Here is a 17,399-nt window from a genome sequence, read left to right on the forward strand (position 1 = left end):
CATGCCACCTCTATGTCATGCACTAAAAAGCTTTGCTAGTCATCCGCAGTCACAGAGTGGTATTACTGCGGATTTTATTTTTTGGCTTCAATAATCTCGCTACAGCAACACCAACAAGAACTCCCTCCCACGATGTATGCACATTCAGGAAGATAAGTAAAATATAAACGAACTGATCTTCCGGAACGATACCCCACGAATGATGCAATGGGATATACGTGTGACATACAAAATACTTAACAATGTAAAAGACACAGGCAAGCAGTAAAACTGGGAAAACCTCGTTCTCAGGACTCCGATGACATCGCTTGGTGTCCTGTCTGGACAAGCGTGTACACGGCCCGCCTAAGTTTCAACAATTTCACTCCTCAGGAGCAGAATTAGTAGCCATCTTTCAGATCTTTGTTCTAACGTCTAATCACCAACGACAAGTGCTCTAAAAGCAACAATTCAGAAAAAAGGAGGCACTCTTTGGAGGAGATTGGGCGGGAATTTCAAACTAGGCCAGATAATAGAAAACAACTCTGTGAAGGCATGCTCTTCATTGTTCCCAACTTATCTCGGCGGCTCGTATTTGATGCCCTAGAAACAACGCGCACAGCCCAAGTTTTTTTCTCGCTTTGAACCCGGCTACATTTGGATTTGCTTGGGTTGGCTCGAAAAGGTAGTGAATGAGACGTAGGACTATCCTAGTTCACGCAGGCTAATCTCTCGATAAGGCTGCTGTTGGTTGGGGGAGCTCGCTTCTGAAAGTCCCCTTTGTCTTCCAAAGTGATTCCCTGAGTGGGATGAGAGTGTGGGTGTAGGCGGCCGGACCAGGCGCTCTAATCTATAATGACCCTAGCTCTAAGAGGACCTGGGATCCTGGATCCCATACTCACGCGAAGCCCGTCACGTAATTTCATTAATTGCCCCCCCTCCCCACCTTTCGCGTTGAATATCCCCATTGTTCCAGGTCTGCTACCTTTCTCCGTCTTTGTGATTCAAATTTCGCGCCTCTCGCCTTCTCTTCTCCCCGCTGCATTTCGAACTGTACTACTCCTAGGAGTTGAAATACCACCGTAAATAAAAGGATTAATGATTGCGTAGGCAGCCGAACATTGGGTGGTCAAGGTTGTGGATTGCAAGCAGCCGCTACTGAAGATCAGCATCGTCAAGAAAAGTTGAACCAACATCAAGGACTTTGCAACAAAACAAAGAGCGACCGTGCAGTCATCACGCCTCACAGCCTTGGTGGCGTTGCACCAATTTCGCGCAAACTAATCGATTGCGGGGATTTTATTGTCCTACCTGCGCCCCACCCGTTTTCTGCCTTTTCGTCGCGATTTGTAGGCAGAACATTAAAGATGCTGATTGAAGTGGCCTTTCACCTTACGTGCTTTTGGATTTCAATATTGCTTAAATCTCGCTTGTTATGGGGGAACAGAGGCTTTATGTAAAAGAAACAAAGTGCAGGTGATAATTCGTTCATCTAGAACATAGTGACATTAATTTCTTGAGAACGCCGGTATACTTGAAGGATTGATAACTGGCTGCGGTCGAGCGCGGAATGCGGAATTGGGCGTGGTTTCGCTCTTGCGTCACGCACGTGTCAATGCTTGCGATAAATTCACGATCCCGTTATGGGTCGCGTATAGCCTTTTCGCGCCTGATATATGCGATTAAAGGGGCCGCGAAGATATAACGCACATCGGGTTTATTAAAAAGACTGATTTATCCAGATAGCATGAGAGTGTAATTGCAAACTTCTAACAAACAATGCAGATATTAAAGGAAACATGTCGAGCAGTGGCGACGCCTAAGCCACTGTACAGCGATTTCTCTCTGACGTGGCCGGATTCTTCTTCTGCGATCGGCAGCCTGCGAACTAGGCCACTGGCACGACATTTGACTACGCTATTGTACTGGAGCTTCTAGTTGTATTTGAAGGTGTCATTTCTATGCTAACACGCAGTTAACGCGACCAATACCTAGTTTTTTTCATACTCGCACATAATACTTCACTGCTTCCCGGCATACGACACTGCATCGCAACATTTCATGAATTTGCGTTGTGTATTGCGTCTTTACGAATTAAAAGGGGTCTTTTGTGGCTGAAATATGGCTCAGTGAGTTACCTAAGGCATTTTTTTTTATACATTGATAAAGCTGTATTTCAACTTCGCGGCCTCTTTAAACAGGACGCCATCTTGTACCCTTTGATCTTCCAGTTTTACTTTATGCACAGAATTTAGTCCTGCGTACAAAGCAGAATAATTTCTTGCCTCATTTCACTTTTTTTTTCTCGGTTAGGCAGACTCCCACATTTCAGGGTGCGTATCATTTGAAGAATTGGAGTCTCCATTTGATAACTTCGATGGATGAAGTTGAGCTTTCATGCCCAGGTTTTACCAGTACAGTCTCAAAGAGAGATGGTCGCATTCGTAAAGCGAAAAGTGGACAATATGGCTGAGCAAAAATATAAGCACAATGCCAAATTACAATCCAGGTATGATGCAAATTATAACGCTCCCTCTGACTACTTTGCAAGTGGCAGTCATTGCTTCTATGTTGTTCAACCCTGAACAGGCACCTGATCTAACAGTAGGAATCAATAAACACAGTGGACTCCAAATAAACGAAACTCGGTTAAACAGAGGTTACTGATAAACGTAGCCAAATAAGAAGATTTGGTTGTTTTCCCATCTTTAAAGCACTAAAAACCTTCGGGTAATCAAAACATCACTCATTTGTTACCTGCGGTAAACGCCGCAAAAGCGAATCTCAGCAACGACATCTTTGCGTTTGCAACTACTAAAGTAGTAACGCAATCATGAAATATTTATTCATAGACAACGCCGTAGCCAGGACAATCCAATCGACTAGACATCTCTCGTGTGTTGCAGCGGCTGGCCGGCTCGCATGTTTGACTCATCCGACAACTGAGCGAACGTGGAGCACCATGGAAAACATGAAGAAACGGCCGCATCAAGCACTGTCGCTTGAAACGAAGCGTCGAATTCTCCATGGGCTAGATGGAAGCGGCCTGTCAAAGGCGGAGGTGGCAAAGAAGTTTGTTTCCCCAAGTCGATGCTCTCGCAGACTGCGAAGAACAATTAAGTGATTTAATGTGGCATGAAGAATGGAGCGTTGCCATCCAAGCGAATTTGGATGCATACAACGCCTTATGAAGAACTTGAGAAAGTTCTTTCTTTTTCTGTTTTAAACATGAGCTAAGTGCAGGTTTCCCCTTATTCGGACATATTTTGGAACATAAAGCAAGAGGGATAGAAGTACCAACGACTATTGAACATTTTTCTGTAAGCCAATAATGGCTTAGCCGATTTAAAAAGCGCCATGGACTGGTCTTCAGGAGCATTTCAGGTGAGACTTCTGCTGTCAACAGAGACGTTTATACCGACTGGCATAAAGGGCAGCTGCACTATTTTGCAAAGGCGTCGCATGTTTTTGTTGACGGCTCGGTCGCCGCGTCTTCGTCGGCAGCGGCAGTGGTTATGCCTGTAAAGGACCTGACCCAACGTTTCAAGATTGCTTACAGGACGTCGTCTACCGCAGCATAACTGGTCGGTTTACGCGAAGTGCTCCGCACCACTTCTTGTGAAAGGCTACAGCAGTGGATTATCTTTTGCGACTGCAAACCAGCGCTGCAGGTACTAAGGTACCCAATGAAGCGAGGCGCGTACCATCAGCTGACCACTGATGTCGCTATCCTGTTTAAAGAGCTGAATGAAATGGGCCACACGGTGGTGTTTCAGTGGATACCAAGTCACTGTGGCATCGCTGGAAATGAGGTGGCGGATGCAGAAGCACAGCAGGCACAAAACAATAGAACTCTCCTGTCTATACCGATCACAAGGCAGGATGCTAACACGATACTATGCGGAGCACGTAAACGAGCTGCAGCCTTGCATTCGTAGGACCCGCAGAATCGACATGAACGCCTTCACAAGCTCGATCCAGAAAGGAAGTTCTGGGCCAGTCATGCTCCTCGTATTCGCCGAAGTCAAGACACATTGCTACACAGGCTGCTGTCTTGGAGTAGCATTGACTCGGAAGTATCTTCACACAGTCGGACGAGAGGACAATCCAGACTGCCTTCTCTGCGGTTCTCCTGAGACTATCGAACATTTGCTTAGGGCTTGTCCAAAGTACTCTAGTGCGCGAATTGACCTTGAGACAGCTTTACAACGCTTGGACACTCGCCCTCTGTCCGAACAAAAGATTTTGGGCCACGTGGGCTGACAACAGGAAGCAAAGCCTAGCCGTTAAAGCCCTGCTTACATTTCTTGGTGACTCCTCTTTGAATTCTCGCCTATAGGTTGCGACAAAATGGAAGAGACTGCGAAATAATGTGTGAGCAGTTTCCTTTTTTTTTCATGAATCATACTCATGTGCCGAAAAGTGAACTGTAGTCATCTGATTCAGCGCCCCATTGTACGTGAGACGTTTGTGGTTGTACTGCTTGTACATAGTTTATTTGTCGCTTTCATTGTCATTTCCCATACCTTCCATATTCATTCCTTTCTCTTTCTGTCCCCAGTACCCGCCCCCCAGAGGGAAGTAGAAGGCCTAAGATTAATTTCTCAGACCAACCTCTTCTCCTTTTCAATAAATATTTACTCTCTCACTCTCTCTCTCAGACAGGCTTGACGAGGTCTGTGCGCCCTTACTTGAGAGTAAATCATCCAGAAAACATTTTTCTAAGCTTCAAAATAAAACTCAAAGTACATGATAAAAATGTACAAAATGTTTACCAGCAACATCCAACATGATCAGGTTTCGTCCGTAACAATGAATGACAGTCACAGTCACACAATCACAGCCTCGCAAGAAAAATGGACTTTGTATTCCAAACAAAATAAATGAGGCACTCGAAAATATCCCGGAATATAAATTTAAAACAGTTTTTAGAAATAAATAGGCACTGACAATAAATGACAGTCACTGTCACACAATCACAGTCATGCAAGGAAAATACGCTTTGTATACCAAACAAAATAAATAAATGAGGCACTCAAAACAATCCGGGAATATACATTTATTACAGTTTTGTACAATTAAACACTGACAACAAAGAAGTTCAGTCACACGATAGCCTGGTAAGTAACGATGGAATGAGTACTGAAGCGATTTTTTTCGTAGTTTGTTCGCGGAACAGGAATGTGCCATTTTTCAGAATGGCGTGTTGGGTAGCTGGGGCAATTCGGAGTCAACTTGGATAGCAAAGCAATGAAGTTGTTATTTTGTTTCATGCCCATATGATATCGTTTAAGCAAAGTGTGGTTGTACCGAGGATGAATTTTGCGGACGTCGAGAGATTTAAAAAGAGGTGCGGTATGTGCGTCATGCGCAACATTTGAAATCGCACGTACCGCTTTCTTCTGTGATCGTTGAAGTCTTGTAATGTTAGCAATCGTGGTGTTCCCCCATACTAAGAAGCAGTAGGTGAGGTGTGAAAGAAATAAAGACTTGTAAATGAGTAGTTTAATGGTGGTGGGCAAGACGAATCACAACCTGACAAGAATTCGGGCAACCCGTGCAACCCTGCTTGTAACTGAGTCAGTATGTTTTGTGCAGTTAAGGTGCTCTTCAAATACAATTCCCAGGCTTTTTACAGAATCAACGATCTCTATTTTCAATGCACCAATAAGCAGGTCCCCATCTATACTGTAGTTCTTATTTTCGGCCCTAAACATATCTGCTTTTGTGTTTGTGCTGTTGATAGTCAAGGAATTAATCATACTCACTCGTTAAGGTTCGCTAGAACATTGCTGGCTTTCGTTAGTAGTTCTGTAGTATTACGAGAAATAAAAAACAAAGTAGTGTCGTCGGCGTAGACAATAAACTTCGTAGAGCTGTCAGCATTTACTACGTCATTTATATAGATATTAAATATTAAACACCAAAGAATACTGGCTTGTGGCACACCCTACGTGATTTGTTTGATTTCGTTATCTGCATTATCGATAACGACCTTCTAGCGCCGAAACGAAAGGTAACTGTTAATTATGTTTAAGTATACTACTTTAAATCCATAGTGTTCTAGCTTATTTAACAGTGTTAAGTGGTTTATGCGGTCGAACACCTTCGAAAAAGTGACAAAAATGCCCAATGTTAAGGATTTTTCTTTTATAAAACGCAAAATTATTTCTTTTTCGTTAGCAGTGCCGATTCGCTTGATAAACCTTTGGAAAAACCAATCTGTGAAGGTATTATTATGCTGTGCTTTTCCCAGAACAAGGTCATGCTTTCCTTTATTACTCTTTCTAATCCTTTTGAAAAAATTGGTAGAACTGATATTGGTCTATAATTGGATAAGTTGGTTTTGTCTCCCCCCTTGAACAGAACAGCCACCTTTGCTATTTGCATGCGTGCGGGAAAGATACCATGTGAAAAAGGAAGGTTATAAACGTGCTCTAGGGCGGGGCTGATAATATCTATAGTGTACTTTACCGGGCCAATCTGTATGTCGCTAGCATCCCGTGCTTTACTATTTTTAAAAGAAAGATATGTATGGGTGATTTCGGCACAGTGTGTTGGTAATAAAAATGCGCTGTTCGTGTTTGGGAATGGCATATATTTCCCATGTTGCGCATTGTATCCGCTGTTATCAAGGGAAACAAAAAAGTTATTGAGTGCATTAGCCAGTGCTGTCCAAGACGTTGGCGTTCCATTAAGTGCAAGTTCTTTGATTTAAATTTGGTCCCGTTCGCGCCCAAGAACGCTGTTAATTATTTTCCACAAAATATCGCTCCGTTGCATAGTTTCTGCACTAAATAAATTACTGATATACCTGCGTTTAGCTTGTCTCAAGACAGCTCTAACATTCTTGCGAATTTTATTTAATGCGCGCAGATCGCTCGGGTCTTTTGTTTGTAGGAATCATCGGTATAGATTCTCTTTTTGTGTAATTAATTTTAATGAGTGACGTGTTTTTCATGGTTTTCGGCTTTTCTTGGGGCACAATGTTTTGGTATCGAAATCATTTTTGTATATTCTAAAGAAATTGACATGAAGGCGTCATAGGCAGCGCCAGGCTTAGTTTTATTGTAAACTTCTTCCCAGTTTACAAGCGACAACTCGTTGCAGAAGAGTTATAATGTGATTGGGTTTATATCTTGGTAAATAATTTTGGGGGGTTTTTTGAGTTATTTTTATTGAGCCATTCAACATTAAAAAAATGGGTAAATGATCACTCACTTCAGCTGCTATAACGCCGGACTGAAGCATTTCTGCGTCCTTATTGGTAATGAACACATCAATTAAGGTTGCCGATGTTTCAGTTATACGAGTTGGGGAAGTAACAGCGTTATTGCAGGCATTTGAATCCAGCAAAGTCGTAAGCTCGCACAGTGATGAGGTTTCGTTTAGCATGTTAATGTTGACGCCACCACCCAACACAAGATAGAAGGAATGATCGTTTTCCCATCCCACGAAGTTATTCAAGAAAGCTAGGAATTTAGGAATACTACCACAAGGTGGACGATATAAAACAGAGAATACGTTGTTGTTTACACATAACTGGTAATATTTCAAAGTCATCATCATGCTGGCAGAATTCCTCAACTAAGTCACATTTTACATCGTTTCTAGTCATTAGCAGACTCCCACCTCCTTTTTTAGGGGGTGGTTGAGGTAATGCGTTGTGTAACCTGGTTGTTTCCACACTTCGTCGTCATTCTGATACAATGTTTCGGTGAGCATTATTACGTCAAAGGAAAATCGAAACAGGAAATAAAATAACTGAGGTTTTCTTCCTTGTTACGAGCAGACTGTGCGTTTATGTGTAGGAAAGAGGTTGATGGTTTATTCATTTCATAAAGGTTAGACACATCATCAGTGCGAAATGTTTTGTTTGTAATTTTCGCCGGGTAATGGTGCCACTGGAATTATTCAGCATACGCCTACTGCATTTTCTCGAGATCGCGAGCACAAGTACCAAGCAACGAGCGCGTTGTGTCGCTTTTCCATGCGTAGATTTTTCATTCTTTTGTCCACGCGTATTTCCACCTGTTTTCGTGCTTCGTTGCAACAACTTGACCAAGCAGCTTTTTAACTGCTGGGCCCAAGTGTTCATTGACGTATATTGGAGATACGTCTGAAGCACCAAGCTGGGAGAAGTTAACACGCCTCTTGCGTGCCTTTTCCTGTACCCCGTTACGTTTGGTGCGCGACCTAAACTGGACCACAAAGTTCGGGCATCCTTCATCCCTTCTGGGCACACGATGGCACACGTCTACGTAAGCTGCGGTTATTGATTTCGCGATGACATCGTCTAGCTTTTTGAGGTGGTCAGGAAGGTTTTCATATTCATCAAACGGAATGCCTTTGATTTCGATGTTGCGGTTACGTAAATACTGCTCTATATCAGTCATGCGTTGCTCTGTGTCAGTTACAGATTGCTGCGGTGCTTAGCATTGCGCTGAAAGAGAGGCAATTTCTTTTTTTAAGCCCACATTTTCTTTTTCAATTTTTGCCCAGCGCGTTTCTATTTTGTCAAATTGTTCACTGAAAAAGTCGATAGAGAGCTTAAGTTCTTTGATGTCTTTTAGGGGCTCTTTTTTAATGACGCTACGCATCTCTCGCATCTCTAGTCTTAGATCCTTAATGAGCTTTGAGAGCTCTAGTGGCAACTCAAAAGACGACATGCCGACACTTCGCTTGGCACTTCGCTTGGCAGCAGCGGCAACAAGATAGAAAAAACAGCCGTTTAAAATACAGAAACAAACCTGTGTTGGAAAATTGCGTTGCTTAGGAAGTGGTCGCTTGTGGCCGCTGCTGCGAAATGAGCTCCATGCAGGTCCAGCAGGGCTTTTCTAGTCGGCTTGCTCGTCATCGGCAAGTCGGCCTTCGGGTGGTTGCGACGTCACTGGTCGGCGACTCTGGCTAGTTTCGGTTTCCGAAATTCTGGCGATCCTAGCGGCAGGGTGCTGCGGCGTGGCCCTTCCCTTTCCCTCAGCGTTTCTTTCTTTCCACACCGTGCATGCTTCCGCGCCTCCTCACGCATGCGCAACAGCTCACCAGCGCCAATATTTTTTTTTTCTTTCTCTGGGCACCCGCGGCGGGCCAGTTCGGTGCGTGCGTAAGCGAGCCGGCGTGCGAAGGGTTGCGCGGGTTGCCTCAACGCCTCCACGGGTTGAAAGTTTCGCTGCATTATAAAATATATTCGAATGTATTCTAAATATGGGGCCGCGGAGGAAGGAGCGTCACCAGTCCTGCGTAGCTCTGTGGTGCAGCAACACAGGGCGAAACAGTTCGGCCAAGGTTCTCTTCTTCTCCAAAGATGACAGGTAAGCAAACTACCGTTGTACAAGTTATAGTAATTTCCAAAAAAGCCAACCGATCGCACTCTTCTGTTTTCAAAATACTTCGCGCATGTAACTGGAAGTTAATGAGACATGTCAGTCGTCTTGTGGAAACTAATGTGTAAATATATCCCAGCCTTGCAGGTAAAAAAGTTTCAGTAGAAGTAAACGCGCGTTCGTCGCGCACACTCTTGTTTATAAGGAGAATTTGAGGCGGCATTGCCGTTTTATGATTGCCTTAGTAACTTCTTGAACATCGATTCAGGATTCTTATCAATGTATTTTTTATTGTTGTTTCGTGCAGCGGGTTTGAGTCTTGGTTGGGGCCACAAGTCGAGGAAGGTTTGAGACTTCATTGGACGTTTCCTCTGGTGAATCTGAACCCCTCCAAAGTCATCACGCTGCACCTGCTCACAAAGAAGGCAAGCTCAACTGTACGCGCTTCTTGACATTGACTTTGTACCTATTACCACGGCGATTGTTGGCGTGGGGGCGGTGTGCCCTGACCAATTTTTCCTTTGCCATCTTGCTCCAAAAACGGATATTTGCGGCAAAACGGCTGCCAAGCGTTGCTTCAGTGCACCGAAAAATCTGGCGAATACCGCGGTGTTCAATGCCACTCGATTTGCACAGTGACAGTGGAAGGTCCAGCCGAAATACATGCGTTGTCTGCAGCCCCCATTGTAAGGGTTTCGCTCATTAAAAACAAAACAAAAAAATAAAGTAGCATTGCCGGCTTTGCTTTCAATCTAACGTGCGCGCCCGCGCCTGGTCATCTTATCGCGAGTGGCTTTGCTGTTCCACAGTTCTAAGTCAGAAGCGTCATGCCGTAGCGGACAGGATGAGATAAGAGGCGCGGCCCAGACACGAGCTAGAGAGTAGCTTGTGACAACCTAGCCGATATCTGGAAGTAATGAGCACGGTACATTCGGCTTACAATACAGGAACGGTTTTTTTTTCTGCACGCCTTCTCCCCCCCCCCCCCCCCCCGCGGTAATGAGATTGTTCACGGGCCATTAAAAGAAAAGGCGGTGCGATCGATTTGTGTTGCGATTTTGTTCTGTGCTGTACGACGTGGTTGCGCATTATTTTTGTACGCAGATATAATCCAGCAATGCGTGGTGAATAGGGCGGTTTTTGTGTTGCAACAGTTTTTTCTCGCTGCATTTTGTTGGTGTGAACATGATTTCTCGGCAGTGTATGCAGGTTAATGTCCGGGTTAACGCTTTCTTTCAGAGTTTGCGTTAACTGGCCAAAAAGGCAGGCCGTGAAGCATACCTGTGCGTGCTTTCTTTTAATTTCTAGGTTCCCGATTACTGTGTCTGAACTGAAACGAATTTCTTGAATGTCTAAGAATATTCCTGTCTCGAGGCGAGCCCAAGAAATAAGTATACATTGAGTGGGACCTTTCAAGTGCTTTTCTTCTCCCGCCGAGGTGTGCGCGAAAAAAAATCTATAGTGACTAAAACTTTCGAAGTTATGCTTGCGTAATCAGTTATTGTGTATTTAAATGTGTATCTCGCACGTTTTTTTCCTATTGTGCAATGTTGTATGCCTAAATGTGCATGTCATAATTTTACTCAGAGTCCAATAGTGTGTTCATAACATGTATGTGCAATATATGAGAGTAGTGCATGTTTTTTCATGACTTCGAATCAAAGATGTCCTCAGGTGAATTTTGAATAAATGAAAACCGAAAAGAATATTTGTGTAACGCTCCAATTAATATCGCCACAAAGACAACAATTCGACACAAGAAAACGCCCTATTACCTACATGTTTTCTTCGTTCAATTATTAAACGCGTTACTGCACACACATACCAAACGACGGGCGGCGGCCATACCGAGGCATCGCCGCCGCTCGTCCAACTTTCGCGCCTAGTGCCATTGCCGAGCGGCCCATGAGAAGCGGCCGGCGCGAAAGTTGGGCGAGCGTCGGTTGCTGCGGCCGGCGCCCGGCGGCCCGGCCCGGCTGCCGCGGAAAAAATGACGTCAGAAGCGTCCGCGACGTCACCAACCTCCTTTCCCCCCTCTCCACTCGTTGCCATGACGATAAATGCAACGTTTTTCAGACGCCGCGTACCACTAGGTGAGGATTTGGCGCTTTTGGCGCGAATTACGCGGGACCACTGTGGATGCTAGAGAGGCCGCCCCGTGGCGACGTCACTGGTCAGTCGCGTGCGGTGAAGGAGTTCCCTGGTTGGGCGCCCTACCCTTCAGCCACTTATCAGCCAGGCGACGAGCCACGTGCACTAATGTAAAGATGGCCCGGCGATGAAATCGCCGAGAGCTCCCAAGCAGCCCGAGATAGCTGGACCTTTGTTGGAAAAATGCGTTGCTTAGGAAGTTGTCGCTTGTGGCCGCTGCTGCAACCAAAAAGGGGTGATGAACCCGAACTGTTCTGGAAGGTTGAGGGCCTGCACGGCAACGTCACTTTGAAAGCGCCCGTTTTGAGTCTGGCTGGTTTTTCGCACGTGCAAGGATTGTCTTTCAAAACTATAAAACTAAAAAAGCAAAACGTTTCTAAATGGTCTTATTTTAAAGCGAAACTTTATAAGGCCAAAGGCAAGGCAAAATTATAATTCGCCTGTCCTGTGTATGTAGAAAACTCGTCTGCCGCAACCCGATAAGCATGCCTGAAATACACGGGTTGGAGAGGAGTTAAAACATCGATTGAGAGTGCGTCTTCATTATCTCTCTTGCAGCAGAGCGCGAGCGCGCTCAGCTGAAGAATGAAACGTATATTCATCACGTGATACGATGCTAACACTTTTTTGCAAGATTCTGATATCTCCCTTCTCTCTGAACTCTGGGAGTGTAGCTGCCGCACCCTATTCAACGCTGTCGTTTGAAAGGTTTCAGGGCTTTTTTGAATAACAGGTTTGCAAAAACATACTTCTACTGTTCCACCCCAAGCCATTTCAGCTCCGCTCATTTGCATCCAGCAGCAGAGGCGTAGCAGGGCTGGTAATGCAAAAGTCTTCTAGATAAAAGAACACGAACCAGCGCCCCTTTTACGGCAGTCTGTTCTCAAAGCGTGATTAAACCATGACTCAAACGCTTTTACCTTACAGCAGTGAACTTTCACCTTGAGGATTAGCAAGAGTGATAATTCGTATTGTTTATTCGAGCATAACTACATACCGAGGCAGGGGCTTTCTGGTAATCTGGAAGGTATTGTGGGTGCAGCCGAGCGAAGAAAATTCCTAGCGCGATATGCCCGCTATGGATGCGCACGAGTGCTGATAAAATTTGCAGATGCGGCTTGCGGCCCGGCCATAACTGTAGATGCAAATATATAGTTTCTTACAATATACACTAGAGAGGAATCTGGCGCCAGCGTCTATGCGGCTCAGGTCAAGGCCCTCTGTGTCGTCATAGGCTGCCATTATACAATGCGCTTGCCTTAGTTTCATCATTGGCTTGGATTGAAACATTTTAGTGACCGCAAATTTAAACAAAGTGCCACAAAAACGCGAAGAATAGTGTGCAATTATGTATGTGGAAAATAAAAACAGGCTGTTTTAAACTAAGGAAAAATGAAGTAAAGCGTATTTTTGCTGGAGCGGTTGTGCCTGCTATTCCGCAGGCCAAGGTTGTAGTTACGAATAATGTTAATATTGGTGGGGGAGGCTCATTAGAGACTCTAATTTTATTATTTTACCATTTCATGGTAAACTAATTTCATGGTATTTTAACTAATTCATGGCTTTTTTGTACGTTTTTGTGTAACCCCACCCCTTATGTAATGTCCCTCCGGGGACCTTTAAGGTAATAAAATGAAATGAAATGAAATGAAATTATTGGAAATAATAAGTTGTTTGAAGAGTTTGGAAAGCTTGTTGAGCGTGCCTATGAAGACTTTCCCTTCGTGATGAAACGGTGCACCGAACGTCAGCTAGTTTAACAAGAAAAAAGGAAACGAGGCGTTAAGCCAGGTTCAACAGTCGTGGACGATGACAAGATAGGACGCATACAAGCGCCCGTATCTGTCGTATCTTGTCTTCGTCGAAGTACGTTTTGTTTCTTCTTTTCGTCGGCTACAAATTTAGCGGCGGCATATTACCCGCTCAGTCATACGTCCTTCGACTGTAGCATGAGCAACGTCAGTTGCGATCACGCACTGCCTGCTGTTTCACCGAACACAGCTACCGCAGAACAGGCAGGATTTCGGCTTCCTTGTAGCTCGTAGACGTGTTAATGCATAGTGAAGAACGCAAATCCCCAAAAGCATTTAGGAATCCAATTGTCACGCCAAGGCCATGACAAAAACTGTGGTCTTCCCATGAACCCCTACGGCGACATGGCGTAAACCAGGAGCACTTTTCCCTCTAGTATACTTACTAAGAAACTCTATGGATGCAATGCGCCGGTGGCCACCTTTTGCGCGTTTATGCGTCCCAGTTCCCTTTCTTGTGATTTTGAAACCATAAGGCTCATTGTACCATTGTTATTCGCGTGATAAGTTGCATGGGCGTGTTGAGTTTGTACGCCGCTATTCATTGTGCAGTTTGGTTAGGTTGCACGGGCTCTGAATTAACCGCAGTATGATTTCTAAGTGCATTTCTTTAAGTATTGATATATTTTGCCTCTTTAAAGGTGTGCGTATTCAGTCATGTCGAGGTACGGATGGCGTTAGTTACTCACATTTCACGCACTTACCTCACAATGCCCTGCTCCGTCTCCTGGAATTCTAAAATTGTTCTTGGGTGAGCGGTAAGCTGCCCTCTGTTTGTAAACTTGTGATAACTAACCAAATTATAAATCCTAGCCGGCCGCCCACGTGCTATTCCTCTTTTCGGTCTATAGCTTTGTTGAATTGTTGTTGAAAACTGCTAGAGAAGATGGTAAATGAAAGAATGTCCTAGTTTATCGAAAGCTGACGGATTTACCCGCAAGATATGAATGGCTCCCGAAGGCACAGATAGTCCATTGACAAAATAATTACCCTTATGTCGTCAGTTGAGGAACAATTACATTGTGTCTAGAAACCAATCGCAATTTTTTTAGACATGAAAACAGCCTACGACACTGTAATACAAAAAAAACCATTCTTACTGCTTTTGCAGTACATGGCTTCGGAGGAGGACTGCATGCGTGGATCCAGGATTACCCTCCTAGACGTCAGCTTTTCATCCGCACTTCGGACAAGGACAAACCACGTTTTCCTGTAAATAAAGGCTTTCCACAAGGAGTCGCCTTCAGTCCATTGCACTTTAATTTGGCTATCGTACAACTCAAAAGGCTCCCACCGCGAGGATTCAACATCAGAATCTACGCAGACGACATTTGCATCTGGTAGGGATCACGTTCTCGACGCACCACTCAGTTACGTTCCCGACGCACCACTCCAGAGGGCCCTTTACTCTACTTCACCCTACCTTGCTTACCTTGCTTTACCTATCGAACGAGAAAATCGTAGCAGTGGCGTTCACAAGGAAGAGCATGGATGGGTTCCTCATTGTGCTGAGTGCCCGTGCCCTTCAGTACACCGGGACTCACAGGTATCTTGGCGTAGCCATCGACCAATATCTGTCCTCGTTGCCTGATATAAAAACGCTATGCGCCACATATCTACGACGTGTCAGGTTCTCGGAAACCTGGCGTGTTCACGATGGGGCAGCAATTGTTGCTCGCTGCCACAGCTTCACAAAGCTTACGTCGACGGCTTCATGCGTTACAGCCTTCTCCTGCTTTATTATGTATAGTCTTCAGACAAATATTGCTACAAGCGGTGCGGTGGAACAGCCTGCGCATTTGTCTTGGTCTACCGAGAGGTTCCTTGGGTGCCGGGATCATCGCTGAAGCTCGATATTTACTGCTGTAGGTATCATGTAACAGAAGTCGCCCCGTGTCCATTATCGGTACATCTTTCAACCTACACCCCACGGTCTGAGACGGATCGCTGCTTCCCAAAGTTATGAGTTTTGTAGGTGCTATCAGCGCTTTGTCATTTCCCAAAATATCTCAGCCAAACAGGGAAATCCGTTCTCAACTTCCGCCCGGGACATTCTCACCTATTCGTACAGGTTTACGCATTGATTGCATGACAACTAAAAAGATAACGTCTCAAGGTGAGCTGCTACGAGTGGCCTCCGACTTGGAATAAATGCTCAGAATGCATTCCACCAGAGCTCATATTTTCGCCGATGTTTCTTCGTGACTTGAAAGCGCCTCCTATAGATTGTATGTCACGTCCGGCGGTATACTCTACTCCTACCATTTAGAAATACCAAATTTCTCGACATTAGCTGAGCTACATGCACCCAAAGCGGCCATCCGCTACATTCTCCGTTAAGGACCCAATTAATGAACCATATTCATGGACTCAAAGCCTGCCCTTTAGTGCCTGCTTAACAGTCGCAAACCCCGTACATATGAACTTCCCACCCATGATATTCTCGGTTTTCACCACCTTGAAGTTAACACTGGCCATAATATTATGTTTCAATAGGTGCGTGGTCACTGTTCGAAAACTGGAAACGAAAACGTATTATTTTATGTCCAGGGTCGAAGAAATTTAAGTGATACAACTGAAGCCGGGCTTCGCTCGCACACGAAACAGGCGGCATGTAGCCACTGTTGCTCACACAGCGGCAAATCGCGGGCAGATGCACAAGTGCTCGGACGTCTTACTCACAGCGCACGTGCGGCACAGTGGTGAGTTTTCCCCCACTATTTGGAATTGAACCGAATGTATTTCACAGCCGGGCTGCAGGAAGACCGGGAGAAATATCTCTTGAAACAAACTGAAAGGTTCCTCGCCACCTTGCACACAAAGCAGCAAGTACAGTATCACGAGAGGAATTACAAAATCAGTGTACTTAGTCAAAAAAAGTGTAAAACTAGTGTACTAGTACAAAAACTTGAACTTCAAGCTTCGTTTGTAAGCGACATTGAGGCGTAGACGATGCAATACTCCTTCAGACGCTATCTTAAACCGAGTGGCAAACAGAATTTGCAAAGATTGTCAATGGGATGCATAGACGGATATCTGCGGTGAGAGTGCTGCCATTTCGAAATTTGCTCAGTCCCTATCTAATTCAGCCGATAAGGGCAGTAAGAAATCAAGCTGTTCGGGTGGCATAGATTGTGGCCGGCGCTGGCTCTTAGATTCGATGTAGTATTGCCTTCTATCCCTGAGTGACCAGGCAGCCATATAAGGACGATGCGATGGGCAGCACACAATGCCGCTGTGTGGATTTAAACAATTTCGCACACAAACGTATTGCGGGGGCTAAATAGCCTTCATAGAGCTTGGAAAACACCCCTTGAGTTCATGAAGATCACCTACCGCTGGGCGGGATTTACTCCAATCAAGATGAAGTGCAGCCCTTTCAGCCGCTAGCTGGGTAATGGGGGAGGAGGTATTGTGGCTCAGACCATTCTTGATTGTACACTGGACCAATGGAATCCACACGCCAATGGCGGTTGATTTCACGGTAACTAAGCCATCTGCATGAACGTGCGTGCATTCGGTGAAGCAATAAATACAAGTATATGTTCGAGAGTGAACTATTTGAGTACTGGTGGGGGCATGGACGACTTTTTCATCATTCAGGGAACATTGGTTATTATATTCCACGGAGGAGCGAGTGCCCGCGGTGGCAAAGCTGACCTGAGAGGTCGTTAAAAATGCCTGCGAGCAAGTCTCTTACATGCGATGCGGCGATGACATACAAATGGTGTGTTGCATGGCACCGAGCGACATGGAATAGAGACGTTCGAAGCCAATCTTGATATCGAGGCACTTCGGCTGATAAGTACGGTAGACGTATATTTTAGTAGTCCCACACATACGCGTACATCTCTAGCCAACACTGGGCCTATGACCTTCAAGTTTGTGGATGAGAGTTGATGTAGGGCCGGGCGACTGTAGCGCGGAAGGCCGAGGAACAAGGCTGGGTGTGGCATAATACCGCAGGACATGGAACATCCCCAGGCGTTTCCACTGAGCATGCATTAAATGCGCAGAAATGCCAAAAGCCTCTCATTAAACTGCCGAGTATGAGGAGCCCAACACATAGAGCGGTCAAATATCACATCAAGAGATATCAGTGTGCTTCAAATGAGGTATCTGCGTATCTTACACA

This window comes from Haemaphysalis longicornis, unplaced genomic scaffold, assembly GCF_048455015.1.
Source record: "Haemaphysalis longicornis isolate Haplotype H1 unplaced genomic scaffold, Haemaphysalis longicornis Haplotype H1 scaffold_8, whole genome shotgun sequence".
NCBI lineage: Eukaryota > Metazoa > Arthropoda > Arachnida > Ixodida > Ixodidae > Haemaphysalis > Haemaphysalis longicornis.